Raw genomic sequence first — 19,413 nt, 5'->3', positions numbered from 1 at the left:
GTTGCAGTGTTTAACATTTAYGTGTGCACAGTTAGAGAGTGAATGAAGAGTGTACAGCAATACTTCCAACATGGTTCTTCTGTTCAGCTGAAGGGTCAGTAATTGTCAGTTGGCTTAAGCATACAGTCTTTATGTAAACCAAACATCCTCTGACTGTAAGGCCAGGTGCACAACTTCCTTAATTCCAGTGATTACTTACAATAAAATAGTTGCTTTTGGGGGGATAAAAGTTAACGAAGCTTCAACTTAATAAACCACAAATGTCAAAATTTGCATTATTTTCCTGCAGCTGTGCATGCTATTCCAACTAGTTCATGCTTAAATGATGTTAAAAAACAGCAAAAAAGCAACCAACACATCCACTAATTTATTAAAAGCTGTCCAAAATCTCACTTTTCTGTTGTAAAATTCTTCTGAATAAAGTCATTCTTCCTTCCTCTGAAATGTCATTTATTATTTTATTTACACAAATAAATTCTGCATTTTTAACTATGTAAAGGCCAGGACATTGTAACTTGATTTCTCAAATAGATGAATTAAATATTCAATACTTCTCATTTCAAATAAAAACCTGCACTATCCTTAAACCTTTTTTTATACACTGTAAGCCAGAGGTTCTTTCTTAAAAAGACTGTGTTTCAAACATTTTCTCTTTAGAACTGTTTAAATAGCATTTTTATTCATCAGCTTTTTATTTTATATGGGTCTAGAGGAGTATTTCTCCAATCTTGTGTCCTGTATACAGGATCAGCTACAACTGTTAGTGACCACTTCATACTTCAGTGAAGCCCATTAAAAAAGGAAAAATATCATTGATTCATCAGGACATTGTAATATTGGCATTTCCTGTTCTCAGTCTAAACTCACTTTCTCTGGAAAAAAGGAAATATTATGTTTATTTGTTCAGGATCTCAGGCTAATTCATTGATAATATTTTATAATTTTATCTGGCCATGAATGTTATTTTCATTATTTTTACAGTTCAGTGGAAAGTGCATAAAATAAATTCTATTTTTTATGTTCCCCTGAAACACAAAATAGTCAAACCTAACTCATAACACCACTAAAATACACATTCAAAAACGCACAATCAGACTATTTCTAGTGAAAGACTGTTGAGCTACACACTTTTTCATTAACACAGATTAGTTTTGTACAATGAAAACAAAATATGTTGTTCCTCCTTTCTAAAAATATACTGGATTATGAACTGCTATGCTTACACAATCTGTCAGGCAATAACAGACAGTTTCTTATAGAAATTATTACTTACTGTTTTACTAATAACACAGACTGACTAATTTTGGAGAARCACTTGTTCCTGATGACCAAGAGGCAGTAACAATACTACACATTTCACTCAAGCAAAAACCCTCATTGGCAATTTCGCTGAAATAAGGACACCAAATCTAGAAGTGCTGGAGCTACAAGGTATTACCTAATTGACTTGCATGCACCATATCTGCAGTGAACACCAGTATGAGCAGGTACAAGTCTGAGACATCACTGTATATATATGTTCTTTACAGTACCAATTAAGAAAAGCATTTCAGCATATACCTAAATCAGGCAAATTCTCAAATACCTTTCAAAACAGGGACCTCTGTCATGGGCTGTATTGTGTATCATGGTACATTCAATTTCAACCATTAAAAAAGACAGATTAATACTGAAGCACTACAGCAGCAGGCACCACATAAAAGCCTCAGTGTTTGAATATGGTAGCGTTACTGGTAGCAGTGAATATTTTTATTGTAATTGATAAATTTTGCATTATGTTGAATCATATTGGCATCAACAAAAATCCACGGAATGGATGAGATTGACAGAAAACAGGTACAGACAACACCACCACCAAAACTATTTCCAAGAATAAGCTGTGATACTTTGGATGAGTTATCGAAGACTTTGTGTGAGTCATGTTCTTGAAAAGTTATTAATATTAAACGAACAGYAAACAGTACACTTTATCTAAAAAATCATAATCATACTGCAGCATTTGCCAATATATGATGTGTAGTTATTGGAACACATTGAAGATTAATGAGCACAGTGAAATATACCCACACCCCCTGATTCAGTGCCACTTGGAGTCAAAATTATGGCATTAACTCACAGGCTCTGCATCCCAGGAACCGGTAAGCGGTGCCAAAGAATCCTTGTTAAGTTATAATTACAATATTTCTGTTTTGGCAATCTCTTCAGGGACAGATGCACGTGATCTCAAGATGCCAGCCCTTTAGTATTTGATGGAAGCAGGACAAGATCATTAATTAAAACTAGTCAAACAATGAAAAATTTCAAATATTTTCTGTAAACTAGTCTCATTTTCCAGTGCACCATAGCTAGAGTCTTCCCTATTCAAGCCTACGTGGCTCAGTACTTAACATTTTATAGAAAATGGGGAAATATATTTTTACGTAAATATCCTTTGGTACATAAAAACCCCTTAAAATAGAGATGCATCAGAGTAGGTGCATTCCAGCTTCAGATGAAGTGCGGTTTAGTTAGTTTTTTAAACTTATTTCTGTTTTTGCCACATCACTTCCCTTTACACGAGACTATGAAGTTTTAAATCAATTCAGAATTATACAGGGAATAACTTTCTTGCCTTATGCAGTAGTAGAAAGAAGGCTGACTGCAGTAACTTCCATTTTCTTACATACAATAAAACCCTGGAGATTTTCTTATTAATAATCACTGACAAATGCAAGGAAAAAAATAAAACAAAGACCTGAGTAAAGTTTTAGGAAGAAGAGGAACCTATCAGYTGAGGAATTCATCTGGGTATGACAGAGGTTGCTGCAGACATAAAGCCATCCAAAGTCCTTGCTTCAGGGTTCTGAAATATAAAATATTCATGGTGTATAATTCTGCATAATTTGTTTAGCTACTGGATCATAATTTAGTTCCTTGGTGCATAGATACAAAGAACAGAATGAAGGGGAAAAAAAAGGATTTTCCAAAAACTAAAGGGTGTGTGAGACACCCATGCACACACAATCTAGTCTTTAGATATGAGAAATGAAGAAATATGTATAGATATCAGTATGAATGCATCTTTACCCTCTAATATGCTTGGTGCTAGGTTCTCATACTTTTGTTCATTTGCTGAAGATACCGATTTCCCCCCAGCCACATGCTGCATTCTCAGAACCAGATGTGAGCTCTGCAGAATCAAGCTCCAGATTCAGAGAGCATCTTCTGCTGTATGCACGAGCTCTAGGCTAGCTTGTACTTGCTCAAACACTACATAGACAAAAAAATATATACAATTTTAAAGAATCCAAGAAATAATTCGTCTGGGATTTTCAAAGCTTTTGGTATTTCAACTTGATTTCACTTCCACTGAACTAAATCTCATTTGAAATGAACTCAGCATGTTCAAACACAAAGCCACGCACTCTACCCTGGATTTGCAAAATCAAACCCAATTCAGGGTTGCCCATGACAAATCCACATTCTTTTACGGAAATTCACTCTGCACCAAAGTCTTGGTGGTTAGATTCAGAAGAACAATGCAAAATAAGAACGAGCGCTCATTCCTTTTTAAACACCCTTGCTTGTTTTCACGCTTTTACTCAGTTGCATAATAATAATGCTGGCAACATAGCTATGAAAGGAAGGGCCAAGACTTCAGGAGCTCACACTTAAGATTAAAACATACAAGAGACAGGGAAGGGGAAAAGTTGCAAAAAGATAATGAGAATGCTAACTGCTAAGTTCCATGTTTCTTTTTATTGTATTAAATTTGTGTGTTACACTTACTGTCTTCTGCCATCTGATTTTTAAAATTTCACTGTATGGAAACTTATTAGAATAGATCATTAAAAAGAATATATTTTTTTCACCTACACAGAGAGAAAGATAATTGACAATATCACTGTGAATCAATTTTTGTTAATTACTCTTCCAACTCTCATATCCATATTATCCCTTGGAAACAAGTAAACTAATACATATAGATATATAAGTATCAGAAGAAATTTTAAAATAAATATTTTAGAAGTTCATTTTTCCATTGTTTTTTCATGCTTATTTTTAGAATAATTTTACAACCAGCTATAAATCAAAATGGAGTTTATAGTTTTAAATAATGGCTGCATCTCATGTTTTTTTTCTTTTCTTCCAAACACATTTCACAGGGAGTTTGGCTCAAGCAAGAACTTTTGGATTAAGACACCACCAAGTGTGATATGTAAATAAAGATGCTAACATTGGCATACATAGCATTCTAGGAAAGAAGTTTCAAAAGCTCATATGGGAGTTAGGCTCTCCATTTCCCTTCAAGAGTAACCCCAAATGAGTATTTAACTACATTTAGCACTTTTCAGATATCTCATCTTAGTTCTTACAAAACTCACATGGATATATATAGATATATATCCTTATATAGATATATATCCTGCTCCACTCTTCACTTTTGTTGCTGAAGCCAGGGAGAACTGTTCATTTCCTTTCACAGTACAACAGAGCCCAATAGTGTAGAAAAAAATAGATGAAAATTGCCATGAAACGCAGGCTACACACACCTGGATTTTGAAAGATACTTTCTTGAATTCTGGTGCCTTCTGTATATTTCTTTACAATCTAGATTTCCTCAAGTAAAAACCCTAATTCTCGTCCCTTTCACCAGTTTTATTTTGTTTTAAATAACTTCAACATAAATAGTAGGTCATAATCTGAAAGACCTGATGAAGAGAAAAAAATTACCAATAACTGAAAGATTTTATGACCTTACTGGTATGTAAGTGTACAGTAGAAAGCCAGACACTCAGCTCAGCTCAAATGAGTTTCTGACCCACTGTATCCAGAGAGAACAAAATCCTCTTGTGCAAAATTATTTTCCTATCATTTTCTAATTCATGTAAAATTCAACAAGCATGTAAAACAGAAAGGGAGGGACACTAGAGAGAGAGCAAGCACACAATAGAAATGACCGGTCTTTGAAAAACTGCAAATTTTCTTCTAAGTCACTAAGCCAGCAGATCAAACTTGACCATTTCAAAGTTAACTGCCTGTCAGTTCTGCCTTGAATCTCAAGAAGCTCTGGGAGCAAGAACTTCCTGAGCTTGGTCAACCAGTGGCCGCGTCTGTATTGCCTACATTTACCATTTGTTTGCAAAAGAACACAGAGTGATAGTCTACAGYAAAGCAGTTATTTAAAACCCTTTGGAAAATCAAGTCAATACTGCTGAGTGTTTCTATACCTCAGGCTATATGAAGACAAGTTAAGTGCTGATTCTGAATCCTACCATTTTGTTTTATTTCACTGCAATGGGCAGGCTGGGAGTTACCCAAGACAACGAATGTAGCCATAACCCTTCTTCATGGTAAACATATAATTTCCCCAGTGATCCAGTAAGTAATAACAAAAAGTTATGTGTAGTACATATAGTGTTTATATTCCCCTGGGTTTAATATGGCTCACAGTAAAATTGATTTTCTAGAATCTTGCAATAAGCCTCATCAAAGTAAATGAAACCCACGCTGGCTTTTTATAAAGTGATAGGATTCAGGATGATAAATTAACCCTCACCATCAAAGAGACTCCCAGTAATGCACTTGTTCGATTAAACTCCTCCAGACTCTATTCAGGATTTTAATTTTTCTATAGGTCTTATTTAACTCTCTCAAAGCCTTCAACTTAATGCTTACAGTAGGGATAGCAGCTGAAAACTATACTTTTTCTTTTCAGACTAAACAGAGCAACCAGATTTGTATTTGCTGAGCACTTGCTTAACACTATTCTCTAACCTATATGAAAAAGCCACTGGTAGTTATTTGTATCTTCTGGGAGTGAGGAAGAGGAGAAAAAGAATGAGTTTCTGCTTACTAAGAATTCCTAATCAACCACCAGGACCTTAGAAGGATTTCATAACTCTTAATTTCCGTATACATTTGAAATCAGAATTGATAAGAGATGCTAGATCAGAATCCAAAGGATATCCTGCATTAATCTACAGAAGCAATGCTTCTCTGACCCACAGCCAACTTTCCTGCACTATCCATTCCTGGCACATGATTCTCACCTGAAAAGACCATACCTAGACTCCTATGTTTCCAAGGTAGATTATTCCTAATTTTTTGTCACTCTTTGGATGCTTCAATTTTGCAACCATTCAGCTCCCATTTGAGGAGCAGGCAAGCAATACAAAAGAAATTCAAAGTGACCTTCTCTAACATGCCTCAACAGTCTCCAGTGACTTTCTAGAAGAAAAAAAGGGTATGGTGTCTGTTCACAGCTAAAGTGCAATAAGTATGAAAACTACTTTTGTTGCCATGTTTGCTCCTGGTTAAATGAAAAAATTATTCATTTAACCAGGAGGAAAACCTCTGAGATTTTTTTTCTCATTTCCCAGCATGTCTAGGGAAAACAGACTGCAGTAAACAATCATGCCCTATTTTATTCCTACTTACATGAATGATCATAATAATAATTACTCGTAAAAACATCTGGTTTCTGCAGAGCACAGACGGCAAATTTCTTGACACATTGCTTGCATTTCCCCTTTTTCTTACTCTGTAGGCTGAGGGTCTCAGGCTTTCTTTAGACCAATACATGCTAACTCCGCAGCATGCTTGATGGTACAGATTTACAGAGAAACTGATGATGATCATAAAACATTTCCTTTGTTTTTTTAATCTCCAAAAAATTGTCTCTGTGTAATATCTCCTCTTTAGAGCACTTCCTCACCTTTTATACAGATGACATTTGCATGTAAACAAGCTCTTGCAGTTTTTCTTCACTCCTAAGCAACAGCCTAGAAAAGTAATATTATCTTTGACATCGTAATGGCCTGTTATTGTAGAATGATCCTGATGTCACTATTTAGGGTTTTAGTTTAGAAAACGGGACTAACCAACAGAAGCAATTAACTTTTAACTTTTCAATTTAATTAGTATTTCCATTGAAACATAAGATGGTTATTTTGTAGGAAAAAGAAAGAAGAATTAGAAATCAATTCATTTATCATATGAGACTTTAAATGGTACCAATACTTAAGCACATTAACATTATAATCTTCTGCATTTCCATAATGCCTTTTAGCAGAGGATCTGAAAGCTGCATTAATGGCTGCTTGAGTTGCTCCACCTGCACTGAACAACGCTGGCATGGAAAGGAGAGCTTAAACTCACAGCAGCCATAGCTTGAGTGAGGAGGGGGCCAACTGAAGCCAAGTACTGCCAGCTGTCCTTATCTCTGTACATTTTTCCTCAAAGTCCCATCTGCTGGGATGTAAGGTCCCTGAGAGTCTCAGTTGGTTTTTAAGTATGACGAAGTCTAGTCAGGACCCCATAYAGGTTCAGAAACCACCAAAAGCTTGACTTTCACTTAAAAGCCATGATGTTTAAAAGGTAAGTCTCATGACTTCAGGGAGACATTCAGCATCTCTGGCTGGTGGCGCTACAGAGAGCTTCTCCAAAGAGAGCAGGAAACTCTTGCGGGATGCCAGGCATTTGCTTTTATGGCAGGGCAGCAGCCCAGGTTGTCATGAACAAACCCCACATGCAGGACACCCTTTTCCAAAAGGGCCTGCCTGGCACTCTCCATTTATCTCACCTTCATTTAACTGGCCACATTTCTCACCTTGCTTCCTCTTGCTCCCCCTGGCTTTTGCTTTGCCTTCTCTCACATACCCAGCTTYCCCTTACCCTTGTTCACAGCTGCCTCAGGGTTGCTTAGCATTAAATATGTATGTATTGGTGGATAGTATGCATTGGCTAAAAAGCAGCTCTGAGCTCCTTCAGTACTACAAGAGCACTTGAAGGAACTCCAGTACTACGAGGGTATGTCAGGTCACCCCAAACTTACTTCCTTGCCAGAGTGACTCCGATGTCAGAAGTACGAAGGAGACTTGCCAGAGGTTGGCCTGCATGCAGCTTATTAACATCAAGCGATTTTGGATCCCATGCTGTTTTAAAAGGTAAGTAAATATTAGTCTCATTCCATAAATGGAAACCAGAGGCACAAGAGAAAAGCAATAACACATATAAAGTCTCACAGGAAGCTGAGCTAGGAACAGAGTTTAGGGATCTGAACTATGGGTATTTGACCACCCCACAATGGTCTTTTTAAAATCTTTTGAAGAATCTATATTACTACAGACTGTTGGTTTACTGGTTATTCTTGCTTAGCTGGGTAATGTAAATATTTGTGTTTGGCTCACAGCAAACAGTACAGCTGTTTCTCAGAGCTAGAAGAAAGTCTGCCCCACCCGCAGCCTGTGTGCTATCGCTCCGAGGATGCGGCTTAGCCCTATGCTCACTGATACAGTCAGTATCATCTGTTTTACATCCGTATTTGAATAACAAATGTTTCACTTTTCTTTCATCTGAATTTAAGTTTATCTCAACTGCACATAGTATGCTATATTTCAAAGTTAATCATTATAAGCTCAAGTACATAAGATCAATGTTATGTGAAAGAAGCAATTAAATTCAAGCATGTTTTCACTTAATAATAAAAGGCCTATTCTAACACAAGGGTCAATATATTTATATGACTTCAGCAAATAACTAAAAATCTTATTGAAACATTTTATATTCTTATGTCTTCTTTATAACTTTTGCAAACTGTCAAAGTTACTTCCTTGGCACTTTTCAAGTTTTATGATGTTGAAAAGTTACCTTCTACCTGCTGTTAGAAATTTCAGAAACAAATGACCAAAACCCTTTCAGAACATAAAATATTACCAAAAACCCTCCAGAACACAAAATATCATCAGAATTCTACTTCTCAAAGAATACTTTTAAATACATGAAGGAAATATGAGAGAACTATTATCCATTATTTCTAGCACTACACGGAATAGAAATTATTTACAGCTCACAATATATTATCAAGAAACAAAGATTCTCATTAAATAAGGTGTCTAATTATGAACTTAATCTAAAGCATAACCTCGACTCCTGAGCATAAGTCAGCTAATAGTTATCTAACTGAAGTTATGCATTAAAGGAAAGAATACAACATGATTTTTCTATAAAATATTATACAAAGCATTTATAATAATAATATAAAAAGCTTAACTTTTTGAACTCTGATTGATGTGGTTATATTCTGTTTTGAGATCCTAATCTGCAGGCCATACTCATACTAATAACCTCATGGATTCCAGTACCTACGTGAGTGAAGGCTGCAGTATGAAATCATCTGTTCTTAGAAGAAATTGAAAATGAATGGAAATAAAGTCTTCAAGATCTTAAAAAAACTCTTACTCATAGCTAAACAGAAAGTTTGGGAGGGAAACAACTTAAGCCTAACACTTGCCAGAACCTAGATCAGGTTGCTTTCACTTTCCAAATGGAATAAAAAATTGATGTTTTTCATTATGATTATGGAACACATCCATTTTACTAGGTTGTCATTCACACGGACAGGATAAAGAGTCCTCCACTGAGTGGTTTGGCTTTTCTACTGCATTTCATGGTTACAGCTTCAGTAACACTGACACTAAAAAAAAACTGAGGTTTTTTTGCAATCCTAGGTACCTAAAAAATCCATTCAAGTGACCAAGCTTTGGGACCAAAACCTGTATTTAGGCAGGCTCGTATGACATCAATTACATCCGAGGATGTATTCATCAGTGCTTAGATCTGGCATCCTGGCCCCCTTGCCATTTTTGCATGGAGCGGAGTTTACACGTAAAAAGTAGTGCTTCCCTCCCCACCATAATTTCTCCAGAGAATCTTCAAAGGTTGACTGAGAGGAGACGCAATGAAAGCGGGTCAGGCAACTGCTCTGCTGGGAAGTCTCCTCAGAACCCATGCGAAAAAAGCAAAGACAGACAAACAAAAGGCTCCTCAGGATGTATATGTGTGTGTGTATATATACATATATGTATGTATGTATGTATGTATAGTGATATGTATAGACCATACATCAACTTCGGCTACATTTCTTTTATACTCTTGCACTCCTTCCTTAGGAAGGATTGCAGCAACTATTATAATAAAAACTAGGAGCCTTGTGAATCACAACTTCAGTGAGAGCTAGAGTCAGAGTCAGTGTTGTAAGGCAGTAGACCTTTCATTTCTACAAAGCAGGCAATAGAAGTAGGATATTAAGAAATTTTCAAAGAGCTTCATTTTCTGGTTCCAATCTCATAAGGTTAGGTCCAAATGGTAGATGTAAATACTTATTAATAACAGAAGCTACTCTTCCATCAAATCACCAAAAAAACCCATGAAACATGGAGAAAAAAGATGATTCAAGCCCACCTGACCCCGAAGAGGATTATTCTGCTTCTAATTGGTTGTCTGTAGATGACAATTTTCTTGAACTGACACATTTTCTAATAATGCAGACTTTTATACACAAAGCATTTTCTTCCACACTAGCATCACCAGAACATTCACCATTGCTGAAAATTAAACTGCTTCTATTTAGATGCCTAAGCATAGATTTAGGAGCCTATTTTAAGCATCTCAGTCTGAAAAGGTTTCCATTTTCTCCATAACAAAGGAGTGTGAGTGGCACTAGTGCTTTCTCAAAATCTGTGACTTGAATAGGTATGCGAGTCCCAGTAAAACTTCAACCAGACACACTCTCTCTTCCCCCTCCCTCAGAAGTTCTTTCTTCTCCGGAAGTCATGTGAAGCATACATTTACTGTAGGCCACTATTGAATGGAAAGGTCAGGAGGCTGGCTACAGAAGGATTGCATCCTTCTCATACGCAATGGTGAGCCAGGCTGAGCTTGGGGATACAATACAGTGGTTTCACTAACTCTGTAGGCAGAAGTGGGCTTTCCCCTTTCCCCTTTCYCCTTGCCAGCTACGTAGCAAGGTAATGATGTGACTGTTCTGCGAGGAGCTGGGCTTTGAGGGAGGAAGGGATTCTTTCTGATACAAAGACTAGAAGTAGTAAGGCAATAGCAAGCACAAGCCTTTGGAAGCCTTGGTTAGAGTACAGTGAAGCCCTGGTTCTCTCAGTGAAGAGAGAGCGCAGCACTTGGGGAAGACTTATGAAAATGGAAAATCAACAATATACATTGTTAAATGCAGGAGAGCTTGGAATAATTAGAGATAGTGATACATGAGTGTAGGGTAGGCCAGGCAATGGAAATACAGGTATGGGTGAAGTGGAGTACAGGTGGCAGGGAGAGCCACAGCCCAAATGGAGTCTAAAGAACAGCGTTCTACTCCTGGAATAACACAGCACAGTTGACTGGCTAATAGATCAATGGACTTCTAAGTGGAGTACAACAGAGCATGATTTCTCAAACCAGAAGAAAAGATAGGCTGAAGGTGACCTCAGATTCACCAAGAAGTGAAGGCAACATCTTTTCAAAAAGCAAGAACAGAAACTGACTCAGGAAGGTGTGTGTGCGGGGGGTTCCCCTCAATAGGAAGCCGCCAATCTCCTGTCCCCAGGCAGGGGCTAGACAGAAAACCTTCCTATGGTGCAGGTTAGCACACTGAAAGAAAATGCAGCAGGAATGAGCTGGGAGATGTAACACAGTGCAGTCACTCCCTGGAAGTAAGTGATGAGACAGTGGGAAGAATCACAGCAATCCAGCAGCAATGGGGTTGGCAAACCACACAAGGAAAGTCAGACCTCATTCTTTAATGAACTTGCAGCAGCACTCCCAAGCATCCATGACTGTAACAGGTGGCTGCTTCTTATCTATAGAGTAAGGGGCTAGTGGAAATATTAATCATGCCAAAGAATATTAGTCTCTATCTTTATTCATTGGGAACCTTATATTATCGCCAAGTAACAGGCACTGGCTCAAAAGGGCTTCCTCCTGATGTGATTACAATACGGAAAAAGGTTTTTACTGATGATACAAAAGTATGGCTTTATTGTTCAGAGCAGGGCTCCTTCTTGGGATACTCCTGTCCTTTCGAAGAGGGTTGGTGGTACAAAGGGAAAGAACATTCATTTAAGTGTCTGCCTAGGACAGATCTAGGTGGACTGTGAAAACTGTTGCCAAACCAAGAAATTCAAAGATCAAAGTTATAGAATTAGTTTTTTAAATTAGTTGTAAGGCTAATTCTAAAAACAATTCACCAGATATTTTGAAAGAGGTCTGCCTGATTACTTTATCTCCTAGGAAAGGCACCTGCACTTGAAACACATGTCATTCTATCTTTGAGTTAGAAAATAACTTTCAATATATAAATAAAGCACAAGTCTCCTCCTCCTCCCTGTGGTAACTGGAAAGATAGAAACTTATACCTCTTCCCTCCTCTTTCCTCCATCCACAACTTTTGCAGGTCTTATCCAGATCTTTTGCCCCATGCTAACGATGAGTTGGACAGCTGAGCTAATGAACTAGACATCCGATTGTCCTGTATGACATTCATTGTCCCAGCTCATCATCCAAGAGACATAAATTCTTCCTTTAGACCTGACTTTGGCAATCTTGGCAAGAAACTTTATTTCCCCCAGGCCTCATTTCCTCTCACCCTTATGTTCCACTTTACTGCTTTTTCCTTCTCTGTTCTTCCTCTTTATCCCTTATTCCCTTGCTCCCAGAGAGTCCTTACCCCTCCACTCATCTAGATTCTTCTGCCTCCTACATATACAAGATTTTCCACAATGACTTCCCCAGACGCATCAGATTATTCTGGCCCTCACTATCCTGTTTAACTCACAGTTTTATACCTTGGCCTACAGTTCCATAGCTGCTCTGCCATCTAAATCTGTCCCATTCCCAAATATACAAATCAAATGGCTGCTTTCTCCTCTTTTCCCTGCATATTTTCTTGCCCCCGGCACTATGTGGAAACTTCTGTAACTAGGTAGCAAAGAGTAGCAAAGATTCAGATGGGAGTCAGCCAAATGGCTGCGATTCCTCTCCTGAATGCAAGAGCTGAAAGGAAACAGCGCCCAGGTTCACTTAGCACAGTCTAGCAAAATCTTAAGTAATGGTAGACACTCAACAGAAAATATTTCCACGTTGCTCTTGATCATGCCTAGTACAGAAAGATGGTAACAACAATATCTCATATCATGAGATTCATTATAATATCAAAGATTTAGTGGATGCATTAAGTGTGACATATCTTGCTACACAAAAGAAGAGGTGGATTTCAAGTGTTTAAATGCAGGGGGTTGTCTTCTGCATTTTTAATAAACTGGCTTTTTTTCATTTTGCCTTTTCACTATGGGATTATAGGCTTGAGTCTCTAACAAAGAGAACCTCTCCTGGAAAGTACCTTATCTGTTGTCTTGGGAATTGACATCCACTGCCACTGAAATCATCTGCATTTGCTAGGATGTGCTCAGGACTTCACAGGATCAGACCTATGTAAAAATAAGCACATTCAAAATATTGTATGCACCTGAATCTCCTGACTTGCTTTATCATATTCACAGCTGTATGGTTCCAACTGAAGGAGGAGAGATACCAGTTTTCTTATTAATTTTTCTATTTCAGAAAACGTGAAAGACTGAAGATTGTAAGTTATCTGAAGATAGGGGCTGGGAGGAGGGAGAGGCTGGAAAGATAATGTACCAATGAAATGTTGACAGTTTTCTATTTTTTTGCCAATTGTTGCTAAAATGACAGACGGTGATGTTTATGAAACGTATAATTCAAAGCAAATTTGCCTAGATAGCCAAGTTAAAGATGCTTTATCCTTCCTAACAAACATTATGCAGCAATCAGCAAAACCCAAAGTACATAACACAAACTGAAAATGCAAGAAAACAAATCTTTTCTTTCTCCCTAAGTCAACATATTTTCTGAGCCCAAATAAAGTTCTTGGCTTTCTTTCAAACCTTCACAGCTAATCAATAGTTTAGTCATACGATGAAAAATGATGTATCCATATTCTTCACAATTGACATTTGCTAACTGTCTCCAAGGTCACATTGCTTGCCAGTTGTTCAGTTTACCCAACTTCTGTTTTCAGCCAAATAATATGATCTTTGTTTCATTAATATTTAATAGTACTTTAGATTGTGCCAGATGATCTTAAAGCTCATTTAAATCAGCTTGAAGATAATATTAAGCTTTCTTCTAGTATAATCTATTACCATAAATGATTGTGTCATCTGCATATAAATGTTGAGTTGAATATGATAATGAAGTGCAAAGATTATCAATATAGAATGACAAATGCATCTGACTTAAGATAAATCCTTCAGGGGCCCATTTATTCTGTTTTCACTGGTAAAAGATGCATTGTTTCACTTCAAGTATTCTAGAGAAAAACATAAAGGAATTGGATCATGAGATATAATATTTATCCTGTGTGAAAGAAGGAAAGAAAGACTCCAAATTGTAGAACTCTCTTTTCAAGTGTGGTAATTACAGTTCTTAACAGATCCATTATGTTTTTTGTATGATGGGCCTTGATTAATTATTAGTTTTTTAAAGAGTGATTACACTGAAGGATATATTTTTATTTAGAACAAGCTTAATTTGTATTTATTTTTCACTAGATGGTCATTTAAATTAATTCATTTTAATTACCAATAAATGCCATACCCATTGAAGAAAAGTACCTGAGTACAGTTAACAGTATGACATCCAAAGCTGTTTCCTCTATAAAAATGACAGCTGGGAGGGCTGTGGGGAAACCCTGCTTGGAAATAAGGCTGTATTTCAAAGAATTAAATTGTCAAATTCTCTAGGATCATGGGTTTAATTAAAGTCAGTGGACAGTTTCAGAAAAAAAAGAAACAATTACAGCAGTGAGAAATACTAATAAATACATTAAAAATGGTTAAGAACAGTTGAAGAGAAAGTAAGCACATTTACCAGCAGATATTGTCTAAGAAAATGATACAAAATAGCCATGACATGGCACCATGGAAAACATGGTGAGGTAACAGAGACTACTGTAATCCAGTACTTGCAGAGAACTGAGAAAACAGATACAGTAGATTGCTCTTTTTCCTTCTAACAAGCCTTTCCTTTCCCCCCCCCCCCCCACCCCTCCCCTATTCAAAACCTTCCTGCTCAAAGTATTTCAGGTATTTTGATACTACAGAGACTTTAATATTTGTAAAATCCTACAAAAATGTGGCAAGCATTTATCTAGGGTGTTTTTGCATATGGAAAAGATCCAGGATTATTTTGGCCTCCTAAGCTATCAGCTCAAAAGTTCTCAGCATTTGCTCTGATTTCTGCAAGAAATGTAGGAAGATAGGCACACGCACAGAAGGGATTGTGAACTAAGTAAGAAAACTCCTAAAGATCGGAAATTAATTCTGTGACCTGAGTCCTAGAGAATCCAGTCCTCCAGCATATGCAAAGAGTTCTGAGAGCAAACTGGATTGCTGGGTGTTTGCACTACACTTACATTAATTTCATGCTTCAAAACTCTATCTTGTGGGGACAAGAAAGGAATTTTCTTTTCCTTCCTTAGTCTATAATTTGGCTTCTGGAAACTGCACAGCACAAAAAACAGGATGTAGACAGGGTACAGCTGTGTTCCTAGTGACGTAAAATTCTCAGATGAATGGTGTCCTGCTCGCACACAAAGGATTAAGACATTCATCAGACTTAGGATCAGGAGGACATCTGTCCTCCAAGTCAGATTAGCAGGGATCAGCGGGGTTTTATTTGCTCCATCAGTAATTTAGGGCATGATCAGCTTCTTAGGATCACAGAGGAGTTAATTTTACAAATACTTTGCTGGGACATAGACCCGGAAGAGTAGCACTCTCCCGCTTTCTGCCTATGACACATTACAGTTGCTGCTTTTAGACTTTTACTACAATCTTAAATTCCTTTTGAGTGTTGGGAAGCAATTTATGACGTGTTGTGACATATGAAGCAGATGAACTATGGATTCTTCTAAACTAGCACCTACTGCATGGTTCTCTCCAGGACAAGAAAAAGGATTCAGTTGCCCAGGTGATGCCCGCAGTCCTACACTCCTATGCATACAAATACATCAAATACAGTGTGCTCATATACATTCTTTGTTATGTCAGGCAGCATGGTATATTGATGGGCTTCTGAAACAGCAAGTCCCAAACGTGACCTGCAAGGCCACATTATGTGCTCTACAAATGTGTTGATCTACAAATCTATAAAACAGTAACATTTACAAGTTTGTCAGTTTTATCTGGTTACACAGATGTTCACAAGAATGAGGGCTGACAGTAGTCCACATAAGTCCAAAGTTTAGGAAACACTCATATACGTAGTTTCTACCTTGGTACACTAAAAATATCCTGCTCATGAGGAATAACTGCATGTGTTCACTGAAGATGCGCACCTACAAAACTTGTTTCAACCCTCCCTTTTCAGTATTCACAGGATGCTGCGACACCTTTATTAGCGTGCTCCATATCTTATTGCTCAGGTGAGTGGTACAGATATTTCAGCCCATAGGCCAGTAGCTTTACTCCAGGATAGGTTTCAAATCACCATATTCTTTCCATAGGAAGGACCCCATCTCCAACTCATTTCTTCATGACTGAAGCTTCCCTCTCCAGATGATTGATAAAGTCTTAAACAGAAGGGCAAGAACCAGAACAGATTCACTGTCAAGAAATCAATTACACTATTCAGTAGTTACTGAGATCCTAAATCTACTAATCTTTACTCAACTGTTTTAACTGGGTAAGCTTCCATAAGTGCTCACCACAGTAGGCCATCACGTCATAAGCACACTTGATGCCAGTATCACACACATGCACACAGTAACACTCTTGCAGATGACAAATTTCACCCCCACATAATTGCTAAATACTCATAATTCCTTCACAGTATCACACAACATGCAGTCATCTACTGAAAAGACCCAGGATGAGTTCTCATCTTCGCATTTACCTATTTCTGAGACCTAAGAAGCACTTGTGGGTCAACAGTGACCTCTGCTATAGGTGCTGTGAAAGACAGCTGTAAACCTGTGCTCTAAGTACCTTGTCAAAAGCCCTGCCACACACCATGCTGGACCAGAGCAGAGAGAGCGCCACGGTATGAGGTATTTGGTATCCACTTGTATTAAATCACCCTGTCCTGCAGAGTTTCTGAGTAGTAAGTCAGCTGTTGTAACTCCTTATGCTCTTGGTTTATGCTTCATGTTTTAACATGCACAGCAGCTCATATCAGCTAAGATGTCCAAGTTACAGGAAGTAATAGCAAACTACTTTATAGATTCCCCAACAGGAAAACTTCCCACACATACACGCCATGAATTGTAAGACTATTTACATGTCAACACTAACTTTATTGCTTTATAGAGGATATAACAGCATGAGCACAGACAGGTTTTCCTTTTGGTAGAGGAAAACAAAGAAAAGATACACAACCCAAAGTAAGGGATGATTTTTGAGTCCCTATTATGTTTTCAGTACCAACTATGTTTCATGAAAAATTCAAATACAGCAAAGCAGTGTGAAAACTATGAATCATTATGGAAGTGTTTTTATGCTACAAAACTATTTATTCTTGGACTTAGATTTAGCATTAGTGATTGATTTTTAGTCTGTGTATTTCGGTTAATTAAGGCTGTTTCTTTAAGAACCAACTAGGACAGCAATTATAACTTTGAAGAGAAAAACCACCAAAACCAACAATTATAATTTGTGTTCACTGTTTAAATGATTTTGATGATGTAAACTGCAGAAAGGCCAAACCTTGAATCAATAAATTTATCCTCCAAATAAAAGAAACTCCTCGCACTTTGGAAATTACAATACTAGCTTTTAAAAGGGAAAAGACAACAAAGATTTTCTTTAGTAGGTCTCAAGTTCAAATCCAGACTACCTCTGTAAATATTAATAACTGTTGCCATGTCATGGATGTCTGGCTTCTCTCCTAAACTGGTTTTAGCGGTCTCAGTTCAAACTCACCATGGTCCTTCGCTCTAAATAATTGGAGGTACAGAAAACCAAGAAGCATATGGGTCTCAAAGGCCAAGCTACTTCTGTTATCGTCAGAAGACAGGACTGTCTGCTGGTAAACATGTCTCCACCATATAGTTAATCCAGGCTTTCATTCAAACACCTGTAATACATGAAGATAATCCACTGACCTGAGTTATGAGTTATTTCTAAAGCCAGACCAGCTTTTACGGGTTAGACCTTAGTTTCAGCTATAACACAGACTCAAAGAGGAGTAACATACAATGAGAATGGAAGGGAGCTGGAGAGGGTGAGGAAGAGAAATCAACTGAGTGTCCATAGCCTTCCTCCCCCAGTCTTCTGCAACACTTTAGCAGATTAGAAGATGAACTTACTCTATATATGAGATATATTTTTATTGGATAGGTCAGAAGATAAAAGCAACCTTTCCTAACTGCCATCAGCCATCATGTCCAACTGTGAGAACTGAGAAAGATGATTTTAGCAACTATGTTTTCTGTAGCTCAGAAAACTGTGATAATGAAGTCAAGGAGGTCAGACAAAAGAGGATTTCATTAATCGAGATGAGCAAAGATAAGGGCTTGAACAAAAGTTGCAGCTCTCTGGAGCTACAAATGAGGATGAAAAAGTCTGATTCCCAAATGTTAGTGGGTTGGAAACATGCTAAGATTTAGAACCAGTCTATACAGCAAGGACAAGAAAAAGAAAAAGCTGGAGGCGATTTGCAGGCTACAAGCTTCAGTGACAAAACGTTAGTGATACTGGGACAGTTTAGTTATCTGCCCATTGATGTACAGCTTCTATTTGATGCTCTGAACATATTTTGTACTTTGATAGTCAGCTAGCGTGGATCAGAACTATTTTGTGGTGGAAAACTGACTATGCTGGAGAAGGCAAAGCAGGACCATCAGCTGAAACAGGCCCTACTGCAATGACACAGTGGTGATTACCAGCTTTAGCCACTGACTTTTAATGACCACCTGCCAGCACTCAAGAGCTGGAACTCACAAAATGTCTGCCTAAATAATAAGAAAAAGATGCAAAATTGATTTAAAAGAAACTCTGTATAACAAAAGGCTTGATACCTGCAAAAGCAACAGATTCAGCAAAGAGAAATGGAGGCAGGACATTCTGGCCTCTCTGAAAACACTAGTCAGAACTCAGAAGACCCTCAAGAATGTGAAGGATTTTAAGGGAGGGAATTGTATTCAGGTGAATGTTATTCTCCATACATCAGCAGTTATCACATACTTTCTATGAGTGACATAGGACTATTTGTCTTGCACCTAAGTGAGCAGAGCTGAAGAGGAAACAGTCATCAGCTCCCCTTCCCTCCCACCCTACAAGAGAATGCCTGAGGAGGTGAAACTAGAGCCAGAGTTTGGATGCTGCCAAAGCCGGCTGTTAGCTTAGAAACAAAGAGGTTCAGCTAGGCCTGAGTCTAATGCAGCTGAAAAAGAAAAAGGGATAAAGGACTGGGGGAAAAGCACATACCCAAAAAAAAGAGGCTGTTTTTCAATCTATGTACCTACTCGCACTTCTATAAAAACAAGAGTTTATCTTGGAAAATAGCAACATGAAAGAAAGGCTGTGAGTGGCTGCTAAATGAAATACTGATATCATTGCAAGTAGG

The 19,413-nt window shown here is 37.7% G+C and overlaps 1 long non-coding RNA gene across 1 annotated transcript; it reads right to left on the bottom strand.

Annotated features, from left to right (window-relative positions):
• Window positions 1-2,589: 2,589 nt before the first annotated feature.
• Window positions 2,590-13,256, bottom strand: LOC112976736. The gene is made up of 3 exons (XR_003257122.1): window positions 13,169-13,256; window positions 7,817-7,916; window positions 2,590-2,842 (listed from the first exon to the last, which is right to left on the bottom strand). It is a non-coding gene; the product is annotated as an uncharacterized LOC112976736 (long non-coding RNA).
• Between the last annotated feature and the right edge of the window lie 6,157 nt (window positions 13,257-19,413).

This window comes from Apteryx rowi, unplaced genomic scaffold, assembly GCF_003343035.1.
Source record: "Apteryx rowi isolate R43461 unplaced genomic scaffold, aptRow1 scaffold_76, whole genome shotgun sequence".
NCBI lineage: Eukaryota > Metazoa > Chordata > Aves > Apterygiformes > Apterygidae > Apteryx > Apteryx rowi.
This window is presented reverse-complemented; position numbering and strand designations above follow the sequence as displayed.